Source organism: Ranitomeya imitator, chromosome 5 (genome assembly GCF_032444005.1).
Source record: "Ranitomeya imitator isolate aRanImi1 chromosome 5, aRanImi1.pri, whole genome shotgun sequence".
NCBI lineage: Eukaryota > Metazoa > Chordata > Amphibia > Anura > Dendrobatidae > Ranitomeya > Ranitomeya imitator.
In genome coordinates, this window is record NC_091286.1 from 34,335,966 (window position 1) to 34,351,094 (window position 15,129).

The 15,129-nt window shown below is 43.1% G+C and overlaps 1 long non-coding RNA gene across 1 annotated transcript in view; it reads left to right on the forward strand.

Annotated features, from left to right (window-relative positions):
- The first annotated feature begins 14,795 nt into the window (after positions 1-14,795).
- The window catches only part of LOC138680516 (uncharacterized), a 28,990-nt gene continuing 28,656 nt past the window's right edge, over positions 14,796-15,129 (forward strand). Inside the window, exon 1 of the long non-coding RNA XR_011321629.1 lies at positions 14,796-14,897. This is a non-coding gene — a long non-coding RNA (uncharacterized lncRNA). The remainder of the gene's footprint in view (positions 14,898-15,129) is intronic.

Below are 15,129 nucleotides of genomic sequence, written 5' to 3' on the forward strand. Positions count from 1 at the left end.
GCAATATAATGATACTTTGATATTTAAAGGCACATTGTTGGGATATGCTGCTGTCTGAAGACGGAAAAGAGGAAAGTCTGGAGCGATGAGCTCGGGTCAGGAAATCTCATAATAGCATCTGGTCAAAATGGAGAAGAAAAGAAGGAGCATGACTTCAGTCAGAACAGATGTCACCTATAAGGTACCTGGATGTAAATATTTGTGATAATGACTATGTGTCATCAGTACTGTGGCTCCTGTATGGCCAGTGGGATGATGACTAGTAACAGCAACTCCCAGCATCTACTTACCATTGTTAAGGACATACTGGAAGTTGTATGTCCATGCGATGCAATTGTATATTGGGCTTACCTGACTTTGCAATTGATCCCTATACTAAGCTGGGTGGTGTAGAGATGTATTGTCAGTGGTTCTGGAGCTGCATTCATGTAATGACGGTGGTTCTGTCGCTGTATTCATGTACTATTGGTGGTTCTGGTGACGCATTCATGTGGTGATGGTGGTTCTGGTCTTGTACACATGTAGCAATTCATAACGTGCTTCATGGCCATGTTAAAACTTAATAATTCTGAAAAGTTAGATATTTGAGATGATGAGGAGGACTTGGTGAGTTTCTGCTCCAAAAATTCAGTCTAAGTTAGCATGTGTTCACACTGATTTTGTTTAGCAAAAAGTATCCAAATCCTCCTCAAATTTGGTTCTAGTGATGCATTAATGTACCAACGGTGGTTCTGGTGATGTATTCTTGTAATTTAATTATTCCTTTACATTTTTTGTGCCCCTCCGGTTTGGTTCAGTATGGCAATGTGGTCCTTGGATGAAAAAATGTTGTTCATCTCTGATGTAAGGTGACACAAAGTTGATACAAGCCCATATTCCAAATTGTTGGCAGAACTCTTTGGAGTCACATATACAGGTCTAAGGTCTACAGGAAATGTCAAAGGAAGGGGCAGAAGCTGTGTTTGTGCAGCAGTATGCATGTCACAAGCAATGAACAACTTTCAACTAGTGATAAGTCAATCTGCCCCAACTCAAATTCTACCTTTTACTTGAATTTGACCATTGCATCAATTTATATTATATACAGTGGGTGAAATAAATATTGAACATGTCACCAACTTTCTAAGTAAATATATTTCAAATAGCGCTATTGACATGAAATTCTCACCAGATGTCGGTAACAACCCATGCAATCCACACAGGCAAAGAAATCAAACCATAGAGGTCCATAAATTAAGTTATATGTCATCATGAGAAATAACACAGAGAAAAAGTATTAAACACATGAAGAAAGAGAGGTGCAAAAAAGAGGTGCAAAAAGCCATGGAAAGTCATGACACCAGCTGAAATCTATCAGTAATTAGAACACAATCCTGCCCCATACTGTAGTGTAAAATAATATCAGCTGATTCAACTGATGATCTATAAAAAGGTGTCTCATTACCAAGATGCCACACATGAAACATCCCATGATGGGTAAAACCAGTGAATTGTCTCAAGACCTTCGCAACCTTATTGTTGCAAAACATACTGATGGCATTGGTTACAGAAGAATTTTTAAACTGCTGAAGATTCCAGTGAGCACTTAGGGTCAAAATCCAGATGTGGAAAGAAAATAATTTCACCATAAATTGACCACGACCATGTGCTGCCTGCAATATTTCAAACAGAGGAGTGAAAAGAATTATCAGAAAAATTGCCCAAGAGCCAGGACTACCTGTGGCGAGCCACAGAAAGACCTGAAATCAGCAGGTGGTCAACAAAACATAAAAGTAATGTATTCAACGTCCATGGCCTGTATGCATGCTCACCACGGAAGACTCAATTGCTGAACAAAAAGCAAGTTCAAGCAGGTTTAAAGATTGCTCAACATTTAGACAAGCCCGTGAAATACTAGGAGAATATAGTCTGGTCAGATGAGACCAAAATTGAACTCTTTGAATGCCATAATACACATCATGTTTGGAGGCCAAAAGGCACTGCATATCAACACAAAAACACCATACCAACAGTGAAGTTTGGGGGTGGGAACATATGGTGTGGGCTGTTTTATAGCATATGGCACTGGCAAACTTTATGTGATTGAAGGAAAGATGAATGTACAGAGACATTCTTGATAAAAATCTGATGCCATCTACCAGGATGATGGAGCTAAAATGAAGGTGGACATGTCAGCGACACAATGATCTGAAACACACTGCAAGGAAACTCTCAATTGGTTTCAGAGAAAGAAAATAAAGCTGCTGCAATGGCCAAGCCAATCACTGGACCTGAAACCAACAGAAAATTTATAGAAGGATCTAAAGCCCAAAATCCATGGAAGGAGCCCAAGGAGCCTTCAGGATGTGAAGAGTGTGTGAAAGAATGGTCTAAAATCACACCAGAGCAATGCCTGCGACTAGTTTCTCTATTTAGAAGGCATCTTGAAGCTTCATCACCAACAAAGGTTTTTGTATGAAGTATTAATTAAATTTAATATCGTGTTCAATAATTTTCCCTGTGTCATTTCTCATTATTACACATAACTTAATTTATGAACATCTTTGGTTTTATTTTTTACCTGTGTGGATTGGATGGGTTGTTACTGACATCTGGTGAGAATTTCATGTCAATAACACCTTTCAAAATATATTTAGAGAAAGGAAAATTGGAGATAATTTCACACAAAACCACACAAATAGGCAGGATAAAATTGTCGGCACCTTTCCAAAATTGTGGGTGAACAATTTCCTTTCAAGCATCTGATGCTTGTTCAAACTCACCTGTGGCAAGTGTAGACAATATGAAAATCACACCTGAAACCAGATGAAAAGGGGAGAAGTTGACTCAATCTTTGCATTGTGTGTCTATATGTGCCACACTAAGCACATGGAGTACAGAAAGAGAGAAGAGAACTGTCTGAGGACTTGAATGAGTCCTGGACTCTGACTAGACTGTGCCTGACTCCCTATAACCAAGCAAAAGATTTTCTTATTAAACCTGATCTAACCCCTCCCAAACTGTGGGCTACTCCCAACTCTATTATGTATCCAATCCCTATTGTAGGGCAAACTGTATCCCTATTTACTGTATGGTTCCCCTAGTGGACAGACCTTCGGCATTCCAAGGGATAGCCTTAGTCATAGCCTGTAGGAGAACCTAACATACAACACCGGCCATAGGGATAAAATATAACATTACTATTTATCACACACATAAATTCATAAAACATCCCAACAACCTCTTTGTTGCCACAACGTATCATTCATCCCATCCTCACGCCTACAGTACTATGTGGGATCTGTGGGGAAAATCATACTACATGGGGGCTGTGAGAGAACATCATACAACATGGGGGCTGTGAGGGAACATCATACTACATGGGGGCTGTGAGGGACATCATACTACATGGGGGCTGTGAGGGAACATCATACTACATGGGGGCTGTGAGGGAACATCATCATACTACATGGAGGCTGTGAGGGAACATCATACTACACGGGGGCTGTGAGGGAACATCATTCTACATGGGGGCTGTGAAGGAACATCATACTACATGGGGGCTGTGAGGGAACATCATACTACATGGGGCTGTGAGGGAACATTATACTACATGGTGGGCTATGAGGGAACATCATACTACATGGGGGCTGTGAGGGAACATCATACTACATGGGGGCTGTGAGGGAACATTATACTACATGGTGGGCCATGAGGGAACATCATACTACTTGGGGGCTGTGAGGGAACATCATACTACATGGGGGCTGTGAGGGAACATTATACTATATTGGTGAATACCTCAACTTCAAGTACTGACTGATCATTTGCTGCCAAATATAACTGACTCCCGGAAGATGCTCTTGGGCCCATATGATCCAGGTATAATGTTATGGCTTATAGATAAACAAATAGATGTATAATCTACAGCAGAGCACCCGGTGTAACGTAAAGCTGCAGAAACTGTAAGATGAAGAAACTAATTCCAAATGTAGTTACCATCAGTTATAGATTATTGTAGCGCCATCCCCATTTTCTTCATGTTGTCAGTGAGATATAATATATACTGTATATAACACAGCGGATAAACTACTAATACTATGTACCACCCTAATTTATTAAAATATTGATAATTGTACATAATAGTTGAATTTTTCCCCAACTATTTTTCTGAATTTGTTACAAATTTTAGTTTTTGAATCGCTAACTTGATTATAAACTTCATTAGATAAATAGATAGATAGATAGATAGATTGATAGGGTAGATAGATAGACAGACAGATAGATAGATAGATAATTTTGCTTGTCTGATATTCTATTATATATTTTTACATCTTTGTCCACCAAGGAATAATAAAACCATAGTCTTAAGTATTCTTTGCCGCATACCCAAGGTCACCAAGGTCACGTATATTACTTAGCACACTTACAATCTATATGTCAAGTCTGAATTATCTTTCAAAAATCCAGTAAGGACAAAAGTTGACATGGCAGCCACTTATTAGACCTGTTCTTTTAAAATGTAAATTAAGATGCATTACAATCTCTTGCATTGCTTTTATTATTAAAAATCAATTTTTTGTAAAGTCTGCACTTGACAAGGACAAAGCCTGAACACTGATGTTGCCCTAACGGATGGCGGAGATGGTGGCGGAGATGGAGAAATCTGAGCACTAAATGCGGTAAGACAATGTAGCGCTTACGGTGTTGCAGACAACAATATAAGATGCCGATCCGTAACCATATTTAAAAGAAAGAAGCATCGAGTCATTTAGAATTCAGATCTCCATTGTATAAAGCAATCATTCACATGCTGTCCATTAAGCACAAGACGCTTTGTCGAATTCTTCCCCAGATGCCGAAGGCTCCATCACACACAACAAAGAGACACCAATACAGTCACAAACCACTCAGCACGCGTGCCTACAATGGAGCACCAAGCACTCTGCGGAGGGAAGGACAGAAGGCCAATTAGATCAGACTTCTCTTCTCGGCGTAGAGGATTAAGGATGGTTTATTCACATTCAAGAACACTTCTGTCTGGTCTGCATACTGTACAATGAATATTTCCTGAGCGGCAGAAGTACCGACTGAACCTCTAAGATGTCACAAGAGAAAGAGAAGTAGTTGAGGCCGGAGAGACTGGACTTGTGGCAGCTTAACTTGGTCAAATATCAAGCCAATTGGCACAATTATGTGATGGCAAATTATAAAGTATATTGACATTATGGAAATTAAAAAAATGATGATTTTTTTAAAAATCTGGATTAATGCAAAGCATTTCAGGGAAAACACAAAAGAGCACAGTGAGGTCAAAAATACTCTGTTGTAAAAAAAAATCACAGTAATAAGCAAGTGCTAGTCAAAAGATGGAAAAAACAGGGTATTTAGTTGATATGTTTTTTTGCAAAAAAATGTATACTAAGCTGCTCCACCAATCTTCAAAGTATACCCATATAGAGCAGTCCTACCTAATGTATATAATCCCTATCTGATGTATTTAAAAACCTGATCATCTGTATATTACCTGTGTGAACAGGGTTCAGAGAGGGAATTTTCATGTGGACATGCTGGATGGAATCGCTTTGATGCAAATGACCCATAAGGAGTGGTGGACTCCCTAGTCTTGTAGAAACAAGAGAACAATTACAGAACCAGAAACACATGGGCTACTTGCACAATGAACAAGTCTGTAGGAACCTGTTCACACACCACCAAGAAACTTGAAGACACAAAAGAGCACAGTGAGGTCAAAAATACTCTGTTGTAAAAAAAAAATCACAGTAATAAGCAAGTGCTAGTCAAAAGATGGAAAAAAAAGGGTATTTAGTTGATACTTTTTTTGCAAAAAAAGTATACTAAGCTGCTCCACCAATCGTCAAGGTATACCCATATAGAGCAGTCCTACCTAATGTATATAATCCCTATCTGATGTTTTTTAAATACACACATGAAAGTCAGACATTGCTTGTCAACCATGCTTCCACAGAATTTAAAAAAATAAAAATCATGAAATAGGCCTGGACAAAAATGATGGTACCCCTGAAAATAATGTGACAAAAGTGACATGTTAAATCACGGTGTGTCCACTAAATAGCATCACAGGTATCTACAATCTTGGAATCAGTGAGTGGGCTTCAGAATGGGATGTTCTTCCCCATTTAGTTCTTGAGACAGCATGGCTCCCAAGCCGATTTCTGACGCATCTGTCTGGACCACAAATTCTTTGCTAAAGCCCAGAACTGAATGCTTACACTGTTAGGACTGGCGGAATGCACCAAGTTTAAGATAATATAGTATTAGGTGCGTTCGCAGTCCGAGGTCGACAGTGCAGGTGAAACCCTGCTGCTAGTAGTGACAGAGGATATGGCGGTACAATGTGAATACTCACACGGGTTAACTTCACCCTGTGTGAAGGAAGCGAACCCTGTTGCGTCACAGGGCCGCGGTACCGCACCAAGAGCGCAAGCAAGGAGTCTCAGAACTCAATCCCAAGACTCAGGATTTGAGTTCATAAAGACCTCATGCGCTCGACACCGCAACTGGGGTGTCAGAGTGACAGAAATAAAAGTATTTAAGATGCACGAGAGTGCGTGCGGTGCCGCACTGGCGGACGCCACTAACCACCCAGGCTTGGGTCAGGAAAGCGCAGAGAAAGCACACGGCGCCGCACTGGCAGTCACAGCAATTAGACGCTGTAATGTGCAGCGCCCCAGAGACCTGGTCGTTGCAGTATGGCCCCAAGGCGAGTAGCGGTATGTCCGATGGCACTAAGGAGTTATCCTGACCAGGTATCACCAGAACACATTACACTTCACACTCCGGACACTAGGGGGAGAAAAAGGCTTCATTTATTGGGCCACTCCTCACACTGGTAAAACTAGGGGCTGGGGAAGAAGTTAGTCAGAAGCTGACTGGGTTGGAACCAGCCAACATCCTGTGGCAGGGGGTGTTGCGGGGAGAAGACACAGGGGGGGTCCCTGTCAGGCGTGGGAACCTGGCAGGTGCCAAGCAACAGAACAGAACGTTATGGAACCGCGCCTGCACACCTTGCGGCGGTATCCTAAGGAAGAGACAAGAAGGGAAGAATATTGTGGAACAGTGTAAACGAGATCAGCACAAAGGAGAGCCAGTAAGAGTCGTGCCGAGAGAGGAAGGCAACATCTTACTGAGGCGCGTAGTCGGTGGCCGGATCACCGTAGGAGTAACTGACTTCACGCATTACTTCAAATTCCGCTGGACAGTCAATTATAGGTTGGCTGTCTACCTTCTACACCTACGAAGACATAGGGGGCAACATTGAAAGAGGGGCGTCTCTAGGGTCCCGGAAGACCTCCAAGCCTTCCCGTCAAACGGGTGGCGTCCTAGCCATAACATATCTGGGGGACGTTAGAAACTAGCAACATCTGAAACCAAAGAAAGAGAGAGAGAGAGAAAGCTGTAGAGAACGAACGAAAGAGAACAGCAGTTGTGAGGACTATTCCGAATGCTCAGCAGGGTAGGACTACAATACACAGGCGCTATTGGTAGGCAACGATTTCCATCTGCGAGGGAAACTCTGGATGTGCCCATCGGACCGGCCGGTCTCTGATAGCCCGGTTGAACGTGCTCTGGACTGAGTGTACTGAAGCCTTCAGTAAAAGGTAAAGAGACTGCAACCCTGTGTCCTCGTTATTGCCTGCACTTCACACCATCACCATCCACCCTACTGGGAAGCCCTGGGGACATCCTTCACCTGTGGGAAGGTATACCATCCAGCTGCCATTCCATCACCCCAGCGGACCCTACAGCAGCGTCGGTCACCCTGACCGGACACCACAGGTGGCGTCACGAACTCCTGACAGACTATACTACCACCTTCATTGGACGCCCCTTAGCAGGGTCGTGGACCAGGTCTAGCCACCGTGACAGCCTCAGAACTGAACTAGAGAGGCCCGGTACCGAAACATCGTGGCCATGTGTCTGGGGGCGCTCCAACTGTGTGTTACGTGCTGTTGGCTTGGTCGGGCGCTAAATAGCTTCCATCATTCGCGAACAGTCAACAACACTAGGAATGGGAATGATTTAGGAGCTTTCATCCATCTACACACATTATAAAGTCAATACTAGCGCATGGCCATGCGGCCATGCGAGCCTTAAATAGTTGCAGCACGTTTAGGACCTTCAAAGAAGGACCAATGGAGTTGCTGCAGTACCTGAGCATGTGACCCCAGATCTCCACTGAGAGATCTTGCCCTGGGCATGCTCAGAGTGCAAAGCAGGACTTAGTCCTAGCACCTGCAAGGACCTTCCAAGAAGGACCAATGACCTTAGCTGCAGTATCTGATCATGTGACCCTCGATCTCCACTGAGAGATCTTACTCTGGGCATGCTCAGAACGTGAAAAGCAGGACTTAGTCCCAGAAGCATCTTCTCGCCGCTGCCCAGCACTGACTTCAATGGCAGAAGCAGGAAATGCAGCAGTAACTCTTAGCACAGAGTCAGAATGAGCAAGACGCTGGGACTGATGTCTCTGCTGAGCAGGCTCCACTGCAGCAGGAGAAGAATGGGAGACCGCAGCGGAGATGGCCCGAGATTCCCCCTGTGCAGAGGCAGGAACTCGATCCCTAACATACACAGAGTCTGCTTCAGCTCCTGGAAAGCCATCTCAGTCTCAGCAGACCATTTAATCATCGTCAATTTTGTGCCTTTAAGAGATCCGTCAATGGTGCGGCAATTATGGCGAAACTTGGGATAAACTGCTGGTAATAACCCACATTTCCAAGAAACGCCCTCACTTGCTTCTTGGAAAGCAGTGGTGGACACTTCTGAATCACCTCAAACTTGTTTATTTGTAGCTTGATTTCTCCCCTCCCAATGACATAGCCTAAGTACTTGGCCTCTTCCTTCCCTATGGTACATTTTTGGGGGGTTACAGTGAACCAAGCATTTCTCTACATATCCAGGATTTCCTGTACCTTTGGTAGATGATTACTCCAGTCAGGGCTGAAGACCTCAATGTCATATAGGTAGGCCACTGCATACTTATGCGGAGCTAGGATCCATAGCCCTCTGGCAGGTTGATGGGCCCCCTGCAGTCCGAAGGGCATTCTGGTGTACTGGAAACACTCATGAGGATCTGCCAGTAGCCCTTTGTCAGGTTGAGGGTTGTAATGTGCCTCCTGGTTCCAAGCCTGTCAATGAGTTCATCCATGCAGGGCATCAGATGCACATCACCACTGGAGACCTCTTTCAGCCTGCGGTAGTCATTAAAAAACCGTCAATCACCATCAGGCTTCAGCACGAGGACGATGGGACTCGACCATCCACTTTTCAGATCCTCTATCACCCCGAAGTCTAACATTCTCTTCACCTTATTTGATATCATTTCCTGATGTGCTTCGGGAATTCTGTGGGGCTTGAGGTTCACCCTTAAATGCGGCTTCATCAATCCGTCCTGCTCCACTACCTGTGTATGCCCTGGCAACTCCGAGAACAGGTTCCGGTTCCACTGCAACAGGTCCCGACACTGATACCTCTAGGCCAGTGTTAGAGTTTCTGCAACTGTGACATTGTCTACTGTGGCAAGGGGTTTCCAGCGATTCTCAATCTCGCCATGGCTTGCGCAAATTCACATGATGTATTTGGTGCTGCTTCCTTCGACCTGGCTGGTGTATCTTGTAATTTACCTCATCCAGTTTTTCCACAACCTTGTGTGGGCCTTGCCACTTGGCTAGGAACTTGCTCTTTACCATGGGGATACGCACTAGCACACGGTTCCCTGGCTGGAACTGCCTCAGCCTCGCTGATCAGTTATACACTCTTGCCTGTGCCTCCTGTGCCTGGAGAAGATGCACCTTTATGATACGCATCACTTTTGCTATCATCTCCGGTAACTGTGAAGCAAGCTCTATAACGCTCTGGCGTGGAGTGACCTCAGCTTCCCAGGTTTCCTTAGCGATGCCCAGGAACCCTCCCGGAAGTTGACCGGCGAGAAGCCAGTGGAGGCTTGAGGAACTTCTCTGACTGAGAAGAGCAGAAATGGAAGCATTTAGTCTCAGTCTTGACCATCCTTCTCAGTGACCTTCTTGAGCATGGCCTTCAAGGTCTTAATGAAGCGCTCCACTAGGCCGTCTGTCTGCGGATAGTAAACTGAGGTTCGCAGCTGGGCAATCTGAAGGCCTTTACACAACTCCCTCATCACCTTGCTCATGAAAGTGTTTCCCTGGTCTGTCAAAATCTCCTTTGGCAGGACCGTCCCTGCAAAAATATGAACAAGTTCCCAGGCGATACTCTTGGCCAAAGAGTTCCTTAGTGGTACTGGTTTCTTCAGGGTACCGGGTCGCATAGTACATACCACTAAGATGTATTGATGCCCTAGTGCAGACTTAACTATGTCCATGGCAATACTCTCAAATGGGACTGCTATTACAGGTAATGGGACTAGGGGACTTCGCAAGTGAGTAGAGGGAGCGGTTATCTGGCAAGTAGGGCAGGAACTACAATAATTTAGGATCTCCCGGTAACATCCTGGCCAATAGAACCTCTGCATTATTCTCTCCTGCATTTTCTATACCCCCAAATATTCCCCCAAAACATGTTAATGGGCTATGTCTAAAACCCTCTGCTGGTAGGGTCCTGGGACCAAGAGCTGATCCACTAACTCCCCTCCGCTCAGTGTGGTCTCTCAATACAGTATCTCGCCATTGACTGCAAAGTGTGAGAACCTGGTGTCAGCCCCCGACTCTTGAGCAACTCATCTATCACAGACACATTTATGAATGTAGAAACAGAGGATTTTTTAAGAAAAGGACTCCTGTGCCGGAAAAATCCTCTGTTTCTACATGTGTTTATATGTGGTAGTCAGCCACTGAATTCCAGGCTCGGACAGTCTCTAGCTTATTCTGGTGAGCAACTATCCTCCTTCCCCTTCCTTCAATTTGACATTTTTGAATGACCCTTTTAGGGTAAGACCTCGCATTTGAGAAGTCCCAAAATTTTCCCCTAGAAACCCCCAGTTCAGGAGCCTCGGCCTCACTGGCCACCGTCTCGTCCTCGTCACCCACCAGGACACACAACGAGAACTCATCCACCTCTTCCATCCTATCCTCTGTCGACACCCATGCCTCTCATTGGATATGTAAAATCTGGTTACGTTGCGGTTTGACATGAGACATAGTTCAGTCATCCATTTTTTTCCTAACATACCATTTTCCGCAGATATAAACATTTAATTGATGAGGATTTTATCGGGTTTGAATATAAAAACTTGAAAATAAAAAGTGAAGGCTATTCAGGAGGCAATATTAGTGTTCATTAATATGAAAATGCAACAGAGACAAGAATCCATTATAGATACAATGGGTACCAAAATTTAGATCCAAAACCCTATTCATCCGTCCTGAGCACCGGTGAGCACAGAGAACACCCACCCAAAAAGGATCATTTAGGTTTTAATGAAAGCACAAAGTATGTGACATTCTGCACATCCCCGGAGCATGCGCCACCATCTTCAGCTGGGCTCTGCTAATGAAAATCAAATCTTCCCAGCGCCATTGTTCCATGCGTTATCTGTAAACACGACACATTGATAATTATATTTAGCCTGGAAGCATTCTTCTAGACGGACAATTTCCTGGACATTTACAAAGGAGCGATGGAAGAGAATGCCATTCTGTCATGTGTCAGTCGGGCTCAGCCAGTTCTACAGAGCACGACAAAGTCTTCCTGATGGAACCTTTCATAAATATATTAGAAATGTACCATGATTATGAAAGGGCTTTAAAAATGCGACTCATTATCTGAAAAGAGCTTCAATACAGGCGCAAAAAATGATTTTGCAAGATAGATTTTGTCCTACGCTATTAAAGGAGCTGTCCCATGATAGACATTTATTGCATATCTCTGTTATGTGCCATACATATGTCTGATAGGCTTCCTGGGGGATCTTGCTCCATTCCATTTGCAAATCTGCAAACAATTCTTCTTTATTGCTATGGGTACGAGCCCCAACTCATCGCCCTAACTCATCCCAAAGGTGCTCTATAGGGTGTAAATCAGGGGATTGGCTCGGCCATTGCAACAGGCGAATATTTTTCTTTGCAAACCAATTTTTGACTGAATTGGATGTGTGCTCAGGATCATTGTCTTGCTGGAATTTCCAGCCCCGGCCTACTTTGGTTTTATTATGTGGCAGCATTACCATCTCCAGTATATCCTTGTACATGGTAGTATTCATGGTTCCATCAATTCTATGCAGAAGGCCAATGGCAGATGCAGAAAAGCAGCCCCAAGCCATGACAATGCCACCACCATGTTTCACTGTAGGTGTTTGGTACCTTACATCATTACATTTTCCAATATAAAGTGCTTGCCATCACTACCAACAGATTGAACTTGGATTCATCCAACCACTACACCTTAGACCAATCTGTCTCTTTCCATTGGCTGTGATCTTTGGAAAACTCAAGTTGGACCTTCCAGTTCTTTGCAGAGATGAAAGGCTTCTTGACTGGAGCTCGCGTATTGAACCCCACTGCTCTTAGCCGTCGCGCCACACTTTGGCCTCATATTCTTCTTTCATTTCGTGCAAAATCTGTACAGCACTTTTATGGACATCAGATATTGACTTTTTGTTACAACTTTGGAAGAAGTTTTCCGTGGTCGTCCACTTCTAGGTTTGTCAGGTGTTCTATAACCTTCTTTTTCTTTCTTTATTCTACGTGACACTTGACTCTAAGAACAGTTGAATTCCATAGTTCCCTCTTTTTGGCCTGACTTCACTCACTCTCAGAATAATAAGCTTCCTAACATCCGGTGATAAATTTGGCTTTGTCTTTGCCATGTTTAAACCTAAAAACACAGAAACAAAAAATAAATAAATTTGACTACCAATGACAAAATATGCGAAACATTTGGCCCAGCAAATGTTGAAAACTAACACATAAAGGGATAAAACAATGTCAAACATAATTTTCATCCTTATAGCTGACAACCATTTGCTCCTGGTTTACTAAAATCACCAGGAAAACAGCATCACAACAAACAAAAGTGATCACGCTTTTTAAAAAAAATGCAAATCTTTTGGTCGCCACTGTGCCATAAATGTCTATTGTGAGTCAACCCATTTAAGATTGTCATTTTTTGAGCTGTTTTAAAAAGGTGAATTGGTGTGAATCACAGTAAAGTTACTCAAAATAAATTTGACATCGTTTGAATTGCCTGAAAGTCAAAAAAATGAAAAATACACGTGCAATAAAAAGTCATAGATTTCCATTGTCTTATTTCTACAAAATTCCCAGCCACTAGATGTCTTCTTTCTGTGTCTCACTGACTGTTGTCAAGCGTAATCCATCCCTCAGCAGTGATGATAAAGATGGAGTACAGGGCGTAAGGGGTGGAACTTTTTTTGTCTTATTCTGCTCTCCTGTCTATAAAACTGCATATAGACATAAAGAGAGGCAAGCTTCCAGTTGAGGCAAGCATGTTATTGGACCAATGCTGGGGCATGAACAAATGAAACTTCTAGCTCCTATAGTCCTGGCAAAATGGTGATGAAAAAATAGCTGCACACACAAAGGAGTGAGTGGCAAGTTACAGAATAGGGCAAACAGGGCTGTTCTTAGACATAATAGACTGGTATATGCACAAAAAAACAGTTTTAACTTGCTGAGGCTGATGAGGGCAGCAAGAGCGTGCTTTTCTACAAGCAATATGTGAAAGGACAGGTACACTTTAAAGCCACGTTCACACGCTCAGTGTTTGGTCAGTATTTAACATCAGTATTTGTAAGCCAAAACCAGGAGTGGAACAATCAGAGGAAAAGTATCCAATCCAAGCCCCAATCTAGGCATTGTAAAGGAATCCGGACCCCCAGTAAGTTATCCCCTTTTTCGAATATAGGGAGTAACATAACACTTTGGGAATAACGTTTGAAATTAAAAAAAAATATTTGGGTTGTCACAATGCAAAATAAAACCACAAATCTTGACTTTGAGCGATTTAAGGGTTTGTCCAAGGAGAACTTTCAGGTATGCAGAATCTTTTTACAGTATTTTCAGAGTCGAAACTGAGCAGAACTTCCACATTTTTGAGGAGTTTTGAGTTTTTGAGGAATATCTGGAGAATTTACGCTTAGCTTCCGTTCGGTTTCTGCTCCGAGACCCCCTCAAAGAAACTCTTTGTGCACAAACTGTACCTAAAAATTCTATTAATTGACAAACATGGTAAAATGGGCCCGATAGGGGTCAAGTGGCCAGGCAATGACTAAGGATCCTTGTAAAAAAAAATGTCCACAAAGGGGTAAATGTTCCTTTTTATTTACTCTTATTCTTGACTTTTGCTCTACAATGTTGAAAAGTAGCCATCCCCAGTTCATAAAAACCTGAATGATCTCAGTCTGGTAAAAATGTATTCATTTCCTATAAACTCGTCTGCATCGCCGGTGAATGCGCAATGTCTGTTATGCCTTCACGACACGGCATACGTGATATTTATACCAGTACAGGAGGTTGATTATTTTCCTCCTGAGAAAAAAAAACTTGTAGTCTAAAGTTCTCGGTAGTTAAAAGAAAAAGTTTGGAATCGTTTCGTTTGCCTGGAAAGGATTCGATTGTCCGTTCCAAGTATCATTATCTAAGCAATCCAAGTGCGATTTCGAACATCTCGAGGGTGCATCTGCTAGAATACAATGGGAATACATTTGCCGCTCTCCTTCTCCATTTTCCTTCTGCTTCGTATTCCTTCTCCACCAGAGGCGACATATGTTCCACCGAGACGTGTAAATCCAAAGGTCGATTGCGGGAGATAACGGAGGTAATCTACCTACAGAGACGTCACCGTCCTCAATAAACCTGTTCTAGAACGTGCAAAGTCAAGAGCAAGAATGAAGGTCTCGACGAAGCTTCGAGCCCCCTCCGAAGAACTCATCCTATCCAAAGGTACGGTATTTGCCGTTATCTCCGAACACCTTTGAACTTATGTCCAGATATGAGCCGTGAACGCGTGCGTATCATAAGCTCTTGTCAAACAATCCTCCATAATTCTTATTTGCTGGAGGTTTTAAGGGGCGCAGATGTGGGCTTGGCATGGGCCTCGTTCTGGCTATATTGTTTGAGATAGCTGGGAGCCAAGATTAACGAGAGAAAAAAAATAAAAAAATAAAGCAGCATT